The following is a 14,581-nucleotide window of genomic DNA, read 5'->3' as shown; positions in this document are numbered from 1 at the left end:
TGGATCTGAGTGGGAAGAAACACAAACACCCTTTTTTTTTTTTAAGTTTTATGCCACTGGGAATGATGCTGGATACCCAAGGGGAAAAAACTTTTGTTTTTCAATCGTCCCATCATATTTTTCACCTGGTTCTTGTCCTATCATCACATAAATCACAAGGTCATATCAGACCCTTTGTAAGGCTAGAATGTAAGTCTCCAGTCCATGAACTCATTTTGATGGGTATGAGGAACTTGGATTAAGTTTGTGCTCAGATTATTTCACAGAGAAATTACCTTTGCCAGAACAAACTTAATCCAAGTTCCTTAATGGACATTTGTTGAGTTGTACTAGAGTCCTCATTCTCCAAGGCCCTAGTCATTCATGCATCATGCAAAGTTCTACCATTAAGCTGGCCCTTAAACCTCACTCATGGAAACACTCAGGATCCAAATCTCTGAACAATCTGATGATGTAGAAGTTATGGGGGAGAGATTTCTTCTCCCCACCATGTGGCTGCCTTTGCATTGGTGGCTTCCTGAAGGCAAAAACAATTATTTCTCAAAATAGTCTATATTAGTCTATAATAGTCTTTCACAGTCCAGCCCAGCGATGGCAAATAACGGAAGTGCATTAAAGGCTGCTGGTCTCACTCTATATACCTGGTACCCTCAGCTTCCTCGTCTGCCAGGGAATCCTCCCCGCTGCACACAAAGGCTAAGGGCACTGTGGGGGTTTTGCATCTTCACTTTAGAATGACCTTATGCCCTGAGGAGTCATTATTTTTCATTTGTTCTTAGATCACAATCCAAAGTTGGGTACTTTTATATCTGGAAGGTTCTTAATAATTTTATTCAAATATGTGCCTGTAGCCAGGTATACAAAAACAGGGACATATTCCAATGCTGTAGGGCATGGTTGATAAAATTATCTTATTAAGACAGCATGGCTCTAAAATATCAGCACCCCAGTGGTGACACAAAGAAGCAATGGTCTAATGGAGATAATTCAGACACAGCAAGTGGCTGTTCCTGAGTCTGAACCTGGAGGCTATGACAGTGCCAAAAGCAGCAGTGTCATCAAGGTACTCAGGAGACACAGGCCAGAGATACGAATTAATCAGAAAGTTCACATCCAAGATGGTGATTGTTTTTTGCATTGATCTTGAACAGATAACAGGAGTGAGCACCCAGAAGGTGTCTGAGGACACATTTCCCCAGTGTTTCAAGGCACAGTAGGGCCCTTAGTTCTGTGCCAGGCCCTGTTCTTTTCTCCTGTTGGGATGCTCAAAGTTACTTGCCTATTAACCAGGGAGGTGTTCTATTTTAGCCTCTCTTTCCCCCCATTACAATGTTCTGAATTATTCAAATCACCAGTGCAGAACTCAGCAGAGGGTCTAATTACTGCCCTGCTTGCTACTGGCTGATGAGCTGCAAAAGTCAGAGAATGACTTCAAAACAGTTAAGTGGGGAGAAGCAGCATCTTTGGAAAGTCGCCGAGGAGTTTCAGTCTTACTAGGGAAAGCTGGATGTTGTAGCTGTGGAGAGCTTGAGGGATAAGGCCATTGTCTGACGGCAGATCATGGCCAGATACCCACAACTCCAGAGAAAGCATCGTCCTGGGATTTTTTTCAGCTCATCTGTGATTGTCATGGTCCTTTCTCAGAACTTTGAGAACATTCACACACGCTTTATGTCTTTCAAGCTCAAACAATCTTGGCTGACAAATGCTAAATTATAATAGAAAGAGGCTAAAGAAGGAGGAAGATGCCAGGACACAGGAATGAGCTTCCATATTTAAGTCCAGCGTCATTTTTGTCAGGCTCTCACTAAGTGCTCCATGTTCGCGAATTAATTATTCTAACAGCATCAGACACTAATAATATTCCCATTGTAACAATGTGTTAATCATGCCTCAAAGGTTTAAATCATTTGTGCATTTTTATCCAATTAATTGATACAGAGCCAGGGTTTAACCCCAGAAGCTGGACCTAATACATGTTTTCCTAATTGTCACTTTAGACCTCTTATCTAAGATGAAGATAGAAGTTTGAACCTAAAACAAAAACAAAAAAACCCAGAAGGGGAAAAAAAGCATTTTGGAAGACATATCTGTTTTAGGACAAAACAGATTTATTCATTCATTCACTCATCATTCATTCATTCATTCATTCATGTGATCAGTTTAGGAGTGTGCTACAGCCTGGAGGTATAAAAGGTTTAAGAGCCCTTCCCTATACATCATCACAATCCCTGATGCACAATCTGGGTCCCGCTGTGAATGGGAGACTGTGTAGCTTGCTAAGAGCTAGGCATAAGATGCAGAAGGACAGACTTTTTACCCATGACTTCAATGAAAGCTAAGAAAATCGTATTTGATAAAGACATTCCCCTGAGCTTTCCCCAAAACAGAACTAAGTTCTCACTAGTGCCCTTGGGCCACACATGGTAAATGCCAGGTTTTTAAGATACACCTTATCAGAATTCACTGGGAGCCTTGACTGAATTTTACTCCAGGGTGGAAGCCAGAACCCTTCTCCCAGGCACCTATGCACATGTTGGCCTAGAGAACAGGGCAATGTCTCAATCCTGGCCTGACACCCTTAAGTCACTGCTCCAGGGACAAATTGGCCCTGCTCATTTCCCATCTCTAAGAGATACAACAATCCACTGTCTCCCGCTACATAATGGAAAGCCCCACTGTCAGAGTTATGCGCAGTGGGGCTGATCATAAATATGATTTATGGAGTTAGTTCATTTACTACCTCTGATGCTGGACCCAGCTGCCAGGAGTTTGACTGACAATTTCTGTTTATTTATTTCTCACTATATAATATCTGACTTCACATTATAAATTCTTCTGATTGGAATTTCATGGCATCTGCTCTGGTATTTATTGATTGCATGCTTATCAGAGACTCTCTTCTTTTTGGGGATGAGAGGGACTCTGAGCCCTTGATTGTGCCCCAACATGCCCATAGTGAGAGGAGTATGTTGTTACCTTTTGTCTCTCAAGGCAGACACCTTCTGTGTGCTAGAGATATGGTCACTTACAATGGACATCACTAGGGATTCAGAGTTGCAATAAACATCAAAGAGTAACTTAAAGTAGAAATGGTGCTTGCACTTGAAAGAGGTCTGTCAGGGTATGGTGAGGCATGGCATTTCTTGACTGGATGGCTATGTCCTTTTCCTTTATCCCTATTTGTAGAACCAAATGACCACTAGTCTTCAACCCTTGGCTTAAGATTGTGCAGGGAGAAGAGAGTTGGACTTGCTAAACTTCAGGTGATACTCTCGCTCTGTTTGAGTTTCCATCATTCAAGAATAGTCAAAGAAATAAGGGTGAGAAGTAGGGGCAACATTCTGAAATGTGCAAGAGCATTCTTATGTCCAATCAAGGGAGGTAAGATGTTGGCTAAAAGATACCAGGAGAGTTAAGATGGTGTTTTTTTTTTCTCACCCTAAAAATATAGAGTCTTTCATCTAGAAATGTTGGATAAGATGTTTTTTTCTGAGAGAAAGATGATTTTTTTTTAACATGGATGAAGTTTCACATTTTCTTTAGATAAATGAGGCCACTTTCTCTGACGTTGCTAGTGTCTCATCCCAATTTCATCCACTGCTGTTGAGACTCCTGTCAGTTTCATCTCAGTCACCCTTATCACCCCAAGGCCTTCAGTCCACCTGCCAGAGAGTTGAGAAGGCCCCAACCCTGAGTATTCTCTGCTCTGACCTCTCGTTGGGTTCCTGGAGAAGGAAATAACTTTACCAAGCAGCTCCGTGGGTCAGCTGGTCACTTCAATAAACCAGCTCTGTGAGTTCTGTGTCTAACTTTCCAAGTGAGGAAGCTGAGGCTTAGTGAAGGTAATTCTCATTAATGTCCTTTCCAGAGGACACAAAACAAGAATGAGGCAGATACAAAAGTCAAGCCTATGTTGGTCTGACTGCAAAACTAATTTTGTTTCTACTGGTTAGTCCCTGGGAGGATATTCTTTCAAGGAAAACTTTTTTTTAAATTTTTTTCCCAGCACCACTTGGTTCCACAAACAACTAGGAAGGAAAATAGTTCTCATTCTCTTAATGTCTTCCTTCTCCGGTTAACCAGCTGAGAACCTTGGCAAGTCACTTATGTCCTCTGGATCTTAAGTAGCTCATTTGTAAAAGAGGTGTCCTACCCATGGTCTATTGCTATAATATGGGGTACTGTGAAAATATGACCAAAGACTTTAGTGCAGGGTCTTATATTTAATGAGCCCGAATAAGTGGTAGATATCATTTATCATCATCATCATCTTCTTCTTCTTCTTCCTCATTTGAGTGCTCTCTCTATGCCCACCCCTTCTACTAAGGATAAAATGCCTCCTAACTGGGGAGACTGTCTTGTCTCACCATGTGGCAATGAGCTGGTGGGCCAATGGCAGAACTAACATTGCATTATTGATTTGTACCTCCAAGGCCAAACCCTTTGGAGATTCATTAACTCAAACAATAAAAGAAAATCTCATCTTCCATTTTTTTTCTCAAGCATTGACCAATTTCAATCCATCTCTCCCCAGTTTCTTCCAGTCTGTTTATGGCTATTTGTCTGTGACTGTCACACAGGAGAAGGTCACTGGAAGCCACTAATAGATCCAGCAATAATAACAGCTTCCACAGCTTCAAAAGTAGAATATATTTTATGAAAGTAAAAAGTTATCCTGCTGTCACACAATCTGAGCAATAAAGACAGAGAAGAGTAGAAGCTACCATTGTAGGTTCATCTGCTGGTTGTTTAGTAGACTCTATTACTCCCATTTTATAAGTGAGGACATTGAGTCTCATTGAGGTTAATTACTTTGCCTAATGACACCAGGCTAGTAAATGACAGAGGTGAAACATGAACCTAGGCTCAGGTGACTTCAAAGTCTGTGCTCTTTCCAAAGTGTTTTGATGCTTTTATAAACTTACAAGAATTTATAGATATATGCACACCTGCACATCATTGTGTATATGTTACAGTTTCCTGACAGGGTTCTCTAGGTAGGGAGATCTGGACTGATTGTATGAACTTTCAGAGCAAAAGGGACTATACAGCCATGGCTACCCTTCTCCTCCCACATGGAATCTTTATAGGTTAGAGATAAACATTTATTAGTCATGGTCATATTGCCATGAGACTCTGAAAGCCAGGATAAGAGTTTAGAAAGTGTGATTGACTCAATGGAAGATTATTTTATTCATGGGCAAGTATCTTATACCCTCTGATTACTGGTCTTAAGATAGGAGCATGGCAATATGATATTCTATACTAATAGCCTAAAGAGATAGCAGACAATCAACATCAGACATAATTGAGCTGTAGCTACTCTCTATCAATAAGACAAGGCAAAATCTAACCTTTTATTTCACAATATCAAGGTCAGAATCATTACTGGGGCTCTGATCCAAAAGCCTGGGTCAAATCCTCTGGCCATGGTGCTGGAAGTTGGCCTTCTCTCACACTTTTTATGCAGGCACTGAGTTCAGAGGATATGTGTAACTTGAGGCATTTATGTAAGAAGAGGCAAGCAAAATTCATACTTGCAATTGAGAAAAAAGGCAGGAGGATGCTGCTCTTCCTATAGTGGGACAATGGCTTATTAAAAAGTAAGCAACAACAAACAAAAACAAATGAGACTGTAGGAGTCAGTAAAAAACAATGCTGGACTGGGGTTGTGGCTCAGTGACAGAGCACTTGCCTAGAATGTGTAAGGCACTGGGTTTGATTCTCAGTACCACATAAAAATAAGTAAAATAAAGGTTTATTGACAACTGAAAAAAGAAAAAGAAAACAACAGTGCTGTTCTCAGAGTGAATTTAACTTTGTCTAAAATAAAGAAGATCAGAATAGGTGAGATAATTGCTTACATTTATACAGCTGTTCAAAAAATTACAATTTTATTACTAATAAGAATACTGATGATGATAATAATGAAAGGGATTATAATATTGCCTACTACTAACATTAAAACTCTGACATTTTAAGGACAGAATTGCTAAAGCTCAGAAAGGTTAAAAAGTTGTCCAAACCCACTCAGCTACTAAGGCAGGGTTTCTCAACTGTGGCATTTTGGAATAGATGACTGTTGTAGGGGCTGTCCTATGAATATGTGAGCTGGCACGGGATTGTGTCAGTGTAAGGTGGCACAGCATTCTTGGCTTCAACCCTCTAGATCCTGGTAGCCTAGCCTTGTCATGAGAATGAAATGCCCTCAGATACTGTCAAAATTGGACCCCCGTTGAGAACTGCAGTTGTAAGGAAGGGAACTCTGCTTCACATTCAGGTCTACAGGTCTTCTAAACCTGTTGCTTAAAGATACCATAAAACAAGAAATGGTTTCTATATAAAAGTGGTAGGAGTAAGCACAGGTGTAGAAATCCCCCCTAAAAAAAGAAAAGAATCTAAAAAAAGATTTGCTAGCAGGAAACAAATAGAGACTGGGGTGTAGCCTTATGCCATAAACTTCAGAATGGCAGCTATAACAATAAAAGTTGTGGTATTCTTCTTCAGCCCCTCAAAGTGATGCTAGACAAAGTCAATTGAGCTAAATGCTGAGATTTGCAGAGAAGAGACCTGGGCAAGTACGGGAAGGCCAAGGACAAATTCTTGAGTTCTGAAGGCCCTGATTACTTTTTCTGCCATCTCATCAAAGACAGAAAAGTTTGTTAGACTTCCCTTGGTCCCATGGCTCCACTCTGTCTGGGGACAGATCCAAGCACACTTTGAGCATGTCCAGTTCATGGCTGGGATATCCGCCAAATATTCCATCAAAAGACATCTGCATACAGCCAAATCCTCCCAAGTCTCAGTCCTCACCAGGCAGTTCTTTCCTCCTTGGATTTTCTCAAACTACAGAACTATCAATGACACACATATACTCAACCCACAAGCTCCTGCTGAGAAAATATTCATTTAAGTTGGGCAGAATGTCAAGAGAATATACCCACTCTGGACAAGAATAAATAGAAAATTTGGACCTAAGCACTCATGTTAAGAACGAGAGCAAAATGAGGCCATGATGAATATGTATGTATGTCTTAGTATGTTTTCTGGGGACATAACTGAATACCACAGGCTGGGAAATTTATAAAGAATAAAGGATTATTCAGATTATGACTCTGAAGGCCAGAAAGTTCAAGATCTGGTGAGGTCTTCTTGTTGTTGTAGATTGTCTGCAGAGTCCCAATGCGGTATAGGACATTACATGTTAAGACAGAGCAAGCTTGATCACTTAGGTTTCTCTTCCTAAAGAGAAGGATAGATAATTAAAAAGAAAGAAGACAAGATTCAAAACACATTCAGAGAACCTAATCTCGAAAAGAAAGGAAAAGAGAAGAAATTTCATAAATTTTATAAAAGTACTTAGCATTTATAGAAAAATGATGAGTTTAATATAATGATGTTCCCAATCAGGTGATAAATAGCAGAACCAAAGAGAAAATAAATGATCTAAAGGAGGTATGGATGTAAATTGAAGTCCAACAACAGCATACTTTAGGACTAATAATAAAAGCATAGAATGTAAGGGGCACAATTGAAAATGAAATTACTGATGCAGAGAGGGATGTTTGTAGGAGGAAAATGAGTTTTATGCAACCAGAGACAAGAGGTGTTAAATGTGGACAGGATGAATGTTATATGTAACCCAACTTGGGTCAATTAATGTATTTAAGAAAAAAAATTCAACGAGTTGAAGAAAAAATAGTATTTGAAGATGTAGTCAAAGAAAATTATCCTCAAATTTAGGAATAACATTGAAAAGTTAAACTATATTTTAGGAAAACACAAAGACTTTTTGCCTAAATTATTAAATTGCGTGCAAAAAAATTATTGGAAAATTTCAGGAAAGAGGAAGTTCCAGCAATCCATCCATCCATCCGCCTTTCCATTGATTCATTCAACCATCTATTTATTATGACTTGGAGAGGTAGAAGGATATAATTGGAAGTATAGAATATATATGGGTGTTAGAGTATTTCTTGCATCTGCCAGTTAACTGGAGGTTCGTTTGACAAGTTCTTTAAGTCTGAAGCTTGTTTATCTAAAAAAAAAAAAATTGTTCCTTTGAGTTTTTGAAATTGTGTTTGGCATAGCATTGGATAGCCTCTTAGCAAATGCCAGATTCCTTTCGTATTACTTCTGGTCACTCTTTCTCATCTATCTCGTCTTCTTCCTTCCTTCCTTCCTCCCATCCATCCATCCAAAAAGCTCTCATTGGACAGATATTTACACTAAGGGTTTTCTGGATGCTTGCTAACTGCTAGCAACTCCTTAGTGTGAAAACATACAGCCCCTGCCCTAGCAGAGAAATTCGACTAGGCAGGATGGAAGAGAGAGGCAGTGGAGTTTTAGGTCAGAAGATGCATAGGTTTCTGCAAAGAAGCCCAGGTAACCGTTCATTAACTGTTCATGTTAGAGGGAATTTCTTGGTTGCTGGTTGCCCCTCTCTTCTTGTTTTGCGTGACAGGATTGCTCTGAGTCTCAGGAGCCAGCGGAAGAGTGTGTCATCCTAATTTTGCCTCCTCCCACCTCTTCTGCCCCTGTTCCCTCTCCCACCATTAAGTGTTCTGGCTCTTTATCATGGCTTGGAAATCAAGAAAAACACTTTGGAATTCAATTAGCCACACAGTTGCCACAGCAACGAAAGCATATAAACTTAAATGATTTATACACATAGACAACACTTCAGAAAAGAATAAATTTAATCCCGCAGCTGGGAATGAAATGGATTGTACAATAAGAAAATTGTATTCTTCTCTCCCTGATGAGAGGCCTCCAGGTCTTAACGTGATGTGGAGAAACACTGAAGTGGAGGAAGGAAGGCAGCCAGATTGTCGCTCATGCTCATGCCAGAGATTGGGGTTCGTGTGGGGCACTCAGCCCTGCTGTGCAACTGCCAAGGCATTCTTGGCCAGAAACTCCAGCTAGAATGGTGCACATTATTCCACAAACCTCAGGCACTTCTCCCCACAATGTGACATACTCCTGTCTCACTAATGCTGTACATGGATGTATACACATCCACACCCACAAATCCTGCAATTGGCTTCACATTAAAGTGAGATCCTTCACAGAGACACAAAGTGCTTAAAAACAACAACAACAACAACAACAACAAAAGTAACATCAACAAATAAGGTATTTTGCAATAATTTCTGCCTTGTACCTGTCCTCACCCAAAGAAATTACATGACCACTGCAGCCCACTGTGGGCTGGGAATGAAATGGATTGTACAATTCAATTAGCCTAGGGATACTAGGGATACTTTTTAAGGTGGTTAGATAACCACTCAGAATGTGTCAGAGGTTACAGTACTGCTTATAAGAGTATATTCAGCCTTGATAGGCAAATGTACAAAAATAAACAAAAACAGATAGTATCTTGAGCTATTTATGTTTTATTTTTCATTTATTTTCCATATTTTACCTACATTGACCCTTTGCAATCACCAAAAAAGAGGAGATTTTAGATTTTCTTTTATTACACTCTCCTACCAGTTGAATAGATAATAATTATGTTAATTTACAAAACATAAGCAGTACTGTTGATCCATATATATTCAAAAATAATAAAGCATATGTACTTTTTCTATTTTGGAAAAAACATATTGAAGTTTTAATGTTTTCTCTCCCACCTAAATGAATCATCTTACACCCCTCTTTGGAAACGAGAGTTGGAGGCAATTCTTCAAGAAGAATCTGGTTGGTAAAAATGAGAGTCATAGAAAAGAACAACTTTACTAAAATTTCCAACATCAGATCTTGAGGGTCAAAGGATCAACATGGAAGATTATGAGGAAACTGGGCACAGTGTATTTCATAACAATATGTAGGAAAAAATGGGGCAAATTGTAGGCAACCCTATCCTTGATACCACCAAATCTCCTAGAGCCCTTGAGATGGGGCAGGCAGAAGGAGAGACACAGGAAGAGCCCTTTGGGTGACGGGACCCTGATAGCCAGTTGGATACAAAAGTGATATTTCCTCCACTCTCTACCAGTTGAATAGTCACTATGGCCCTCTTCTTCAATAGGCCAGTTTCTCATGAGAGCTATTCATTAATAGGGAATACTGGTGGCCACTGGGTGGTCCAGCAGATGGACAACCACCTCTGCTCCAGAGACTTTTCCAAGTTCATCCGAACAGCTGCATCTGGACAAGTCCATCTTTGAGTGCCCATAATATATAAAACCACTCCCCTTTACCAACTTGTAAGGAAAATAGTACCAGAAGATTTCTGGCACTCACAGGATGAGAGTGGCTGCATGTTAGTAAAAGACCAAAACCATTCCATTCATTGATGAAACTATAGAGATGAAACTACATATCACTCAAACATCAATAATCAACTTTGACTAATTTTGCATTGCTGAATTTCCATACTGCCCTAAGCAAGAAACTCTTTTTTTTTCTGTATAAATATTTTTTTAGTAGTGAACATTTATACTATGAATTGGCACACAGAAGTTCAAAATTTTTTTTTTTTTTTTTTTTTTTTTTTTAAGAGAGAGGGAGAGAGAGAGAGAGAGAGAGAGAGAGAATTTTAATATTTATTTTTTAGTTCTCGGCGGACACAACATCTTTTTTGTTTTTGTATGTGGTGCTGAGGATCGAACCCGGGCCGCACGCATGCCAGGCGAGCGCGCTACCGCTTGAGCCACATCCCCAGCCCCAGAAGTTCAAAATTTTTTAACAAAACCTCACCATGAAATTTATATATATAATGCCTAATACCCACAAACCATTAGAAGCCCTCTTTAATTAACATATTTGGGAAACAAACCAAACTGTTGTAATTTGTTCATATTTGATAATCCAAGAATTTCTCCATTTCAGATAGTTCTTTCCCCAGTTTCGTGTGAACTTGGAAGTTGGGAAAAGTGTTTGGATCCCTACTCTACTTCACATCAGCTCTGTAGTCTAAAATCATTTAACCTCTGAGAATCTGTTTCCCCATCAGTAACCTGGGGATAATATCACCCTTGCTGAATTGTTTTAAAATATGTAAAAGCAACATATTTTTTTCCTATCTTGCATCATGCCTAGGACACAGCAACCACTCAAAGTGCAGTGACTTTAATTATGGCAATTAGGATAAATGAATGAAATTTCTCTGTATATGTCCCTATACTTGTGCTTTTAGAATTCAAATAGAATACATGCAACCCCTACATGTATTTTAGAAGGACAGGCAATTTTTTCCCACTCTCCACTCATTGGGGTTGGGTTATTCTAGGCCTGGAGGAGAATTTTGAGCAAGGCTAGAGGGAATCAGAATTGAGAAGACTCAATGGATACTTGAAACTTCTTCTTCCCCCTCCAATAGAAAGAAGCCTCACTGACTGGCCAACAAGATGAACATGGATTAAAATTTATATTTTTGCTTCTTTTTGTGGCAAAACACACAAAAAATTTGCCATTTTAACCATCTTAAATTGTATAACATGGCAGCATTAAGTACACTCATGGTGTTGGGGAAACACAACAATCTAGTTTCAGAACTTTTCATCACCACAAATAGAAACAGCAAGCTCATCCACTTCTCCTTGCCCCAGCCCCTGGCTACCACTGTCTGTTTCTATCATTTTACTGACTCTGGACATTTCGGATGTTCTTATTTGTTTGTTTGTTCTTGGTTTATTACTTCTTTTGCTTACCATAAGCTTTTCATAGTTCCTCTATTTTGTAACAGTGTTAGCACTGCATCCTCTTTTACGGCTGAAAATATTCCATTGTATGGATATATCTCATTTTGTTTATCCTGTATTTGATTTTAACTTCCACTAACACACATAGAACAGTGATAGTGACTCTGTCACTCTCCTCTTCTGAACATCTGGGCAAGTGTCTTAACTTCTCTGGGCTCCAGGTGTTTTGCTTGGGTAATGAAGATAATGGTCACTGTCAAGGTTATTGGGATAAGGAAATGATGCTTACAATATAAATGTACAGAAGATATCTTAATCCGTTTTGATTTGCTTCCACATTTCTTAACTTCACAAACATTCTTTTTTAAACTAATTTTTAATATATGACAACAGAATGCATTACAATTTGTATCACATATAGAGCACATTTTTTCATATCTCTGGTTGTATGTAAAATATATTCACACCAATTTGTGTCTTCATACCTGTACTTTGGATAATAATGATCATCACATTCCACCATCCTTGCTAACCCCCTGCCCCCTCCCTTCCCCTCTCATTGATCTGCCCTATCTAGAGTTTGTCTATTCCTCCCATGCTCCTCCTCCCTACCCCACTATGAATCAGCCTCCTTATACCAGAGAAAACATTCAGCATTTGTTTTTGGGGGATTGGCTAACTTCACTTAGCATTGTCTTCTCCAACTCCATCCATTTACCTGCCTCCATAAACATTCTTGATAGAATCAATGGCATGGAAATTGAGGGCTCCCAGGCAGAGGGTAGGAGGAAGGACAATCTGCTCAGCATGCCATGCTGGCCCCAGGGCAGGACTGGGCCCCGTGCCCAATCCCTGCAAGCTGCTCCCTTCTGCATGGGCCTAGCAGACTCTGCGTTTATCCCTCTCCATGCTGCATGCTGAAGCTTCCTGAATCTCTCATCAGGTGGCAATACCTGGAAGGCTGGCAGGGTTGAGGGGAGCTGCCCTGCCCTACCCTCTTTCAGAGGAGACAGCAGCTAGCTCTGGGACTGTGGCCTGCCTCCTGCTGCCCCACACTCAGCTATCCTGGGGACTGAACTCTGAGGGCCAGCTGGGAGACAGCTTCCGCCGCCTGTGTGATGATACAGTACATTGTCAGCCTCTATCATTTCCCTCCCTGCAGTCACAGCATTCATTTTGGCCAGGGCCACCCTGGAAAGCCCAGGAGAAGAAACATTTCCAGGCTGTAGCTGCATTGAGCAACCTTGGCCAGGGTCACCCATCCTGGGTTGATGGATGGACCAGCCTTGCTATTCTGTTCTGATCTGCTTTCATTCCAGCTGCCTAATTTGATGCTGCTTCTGGCCTTCACTGCTCTGGCTTATTTGACCACCTTTGGCCAACTGGGCTCTGGGGTACTTTGCAGGCTGCAGTACTTGCCGGGTGCTGTTTCTTTCAATCCATCTCAGTCTCCAGCAACTCCCCAGCTACTGTATGGAGTAACAAGGCCAGACATGGCTGGGCCAATTGCAATTGAATATGTTCCTTAGGATAGGGTTGAGACCTAGAAGTCGGCTGAGCCACCAAGCAACACTGGCATAGATCCAGGTATTGAGAAGTAGGCCAGGCCACTGGACAGAGCTACCTAGAGGGCACAGTGATGGAAAACAGGTGGTGCAGAGGAAATGGTCAGCCAAGAGTATGTGAGATCAGACCCTGCAGAAGGGCAGAGTGTAGTGTGAAGAAACCCACTGTGATGGTTAATTTTAGGTGTCAACTTACTGGGCCAGTAAAGCATTATTTCTGGGTGTGTCTGTAAGGCTGTTTCTGGAACAAATTTGCATTGGAATAAGTAAAGCCCAGGAAAGAAGATCCACCCGCACTCATTGTGGCAGGCACATCCCATCAGCCTGAGAGAGCATAATGGTGGAGGAAAGACAAATTTGCTTTCTTTGTCTAAAAATTGAGTCACCCTCCTTCTCTTGCCCTGTACATCAGAACCCAAGTTCTGTGAGCTTGAGACCCCTAAGCTTATACTAGTAACTTCTTACCCTCCAGGTTCTTAGGTCTTTGGTCTTGGACTTGGAATTATACCATTGGCTTCCCTGTTTCTGAAGCTATTGGACTTAGACCAAATCATGCCACCATTTTTCATGGTTCTCTACCTTGCAAAGGCCATGAGACTTCTCGCTCTCTATAATTATGTGAGCCAATTCCCCTAATATTCGATCACCTCTCTCTGTGTCTCCCTTTCTCTCTCTCTCTCTCTCTCTCTCTCTCTCTCTCTCTCTCTCTCTCTCTCTCTCCCTCCCTGTATCATCTGCTTGACTCACTGATTTTATTTCTCTGTTAAATGCTCCTTTTTTATTTTTTTTAACTCACCCAAGCAATCCAATGCCCAGGAAGTCAGCATTCTCAAATGCACCAAAATTTAACACTGAGGTAAAGGCAAAACTCTGGTCCCAGTGGTCAGCTGGTAAGAACCAGCTGTGCATATGTCTGAAGAGCATGATTATCAGGCAGAAATGGAATGTCCATACCTGAGGAGCAAGAGATGATGTAGGACCTTGAGGCTTCAGGGAAGGTAGAGCTCTGGTTGTTAGAACAGGTTGCCACAGAGCTCTTCAGCTTCATATCTGTGGCCAAGTTGGAATTAAGGGCGAGGGCAGTGCTGAGCTTCTGAGTATAGCTCAAAGGTCACCAACTGAGGAATAAGTGAACTCAGAAACTGGACCTCCTGTGGAGCTTGACCATGGACTATGGACTCAACTTCAGTTTTGTCCATTCATTCCCTGCAAGCCTTACTGAGCACCTTTCCTCTGTGTTAGTTTTGTGCTAAGCTTTCTTGTAGCTAATGCAGTCATTGGGACTTATAGTAAGACAAGATCACATTTTTTCTGTTTTGAGGATTTAGGTACAAGTCCTTCTATCTGCTCTACTTCAAGCTCCTTGAG

General features: G+C 40.8%; 1 long non-coding RNA gene across 1 annotated transcript in view; it reads right to left on the bottom strand.

Moving 5' to 3' along the window:
• LOC124087807 (uncharacterized) overlaps positions 1 to 14,317 on the bottom strand; it is a 92,474-nt gene extending 78,157 nt beyond the window's left edge. The window contains exon 1 of the long non-coding RNA XR_006850199.2: positions 14,168 to 14,317. This is a non-coding gene — a long non-coding RNA (uncharacterized LOC124087807). The remainder of the gene's footprint in view (positions 1 to 14,167) is intronic.
• Between the last annotated feature and the right edge of the window lie 264 nt (positions 14,318 to 14,581).

This window comes from Marmota monax, unplaced genomic scaffold (genome assembly GCF_021218885.2).
Source record: "Marmota monax isolate L192 unplaced genomic scaffold, Marmota_monax_Labrador192_F-V1.1 WCK01_AAM20220418_F8-fsc00005, whole genome shotgun sequence".
Classification (NCBI taxonomy): Eukaryota; Metazoa; Chordata; class Mammalia; order Rodentia; family Sciuridae; genus Marmota; species Marmota monax.
The sequence above is the reverse complement of the archived record's forward strand: the minus strand, read 5'-3'. Positions and strand labels throughout refer to the sequence as shown.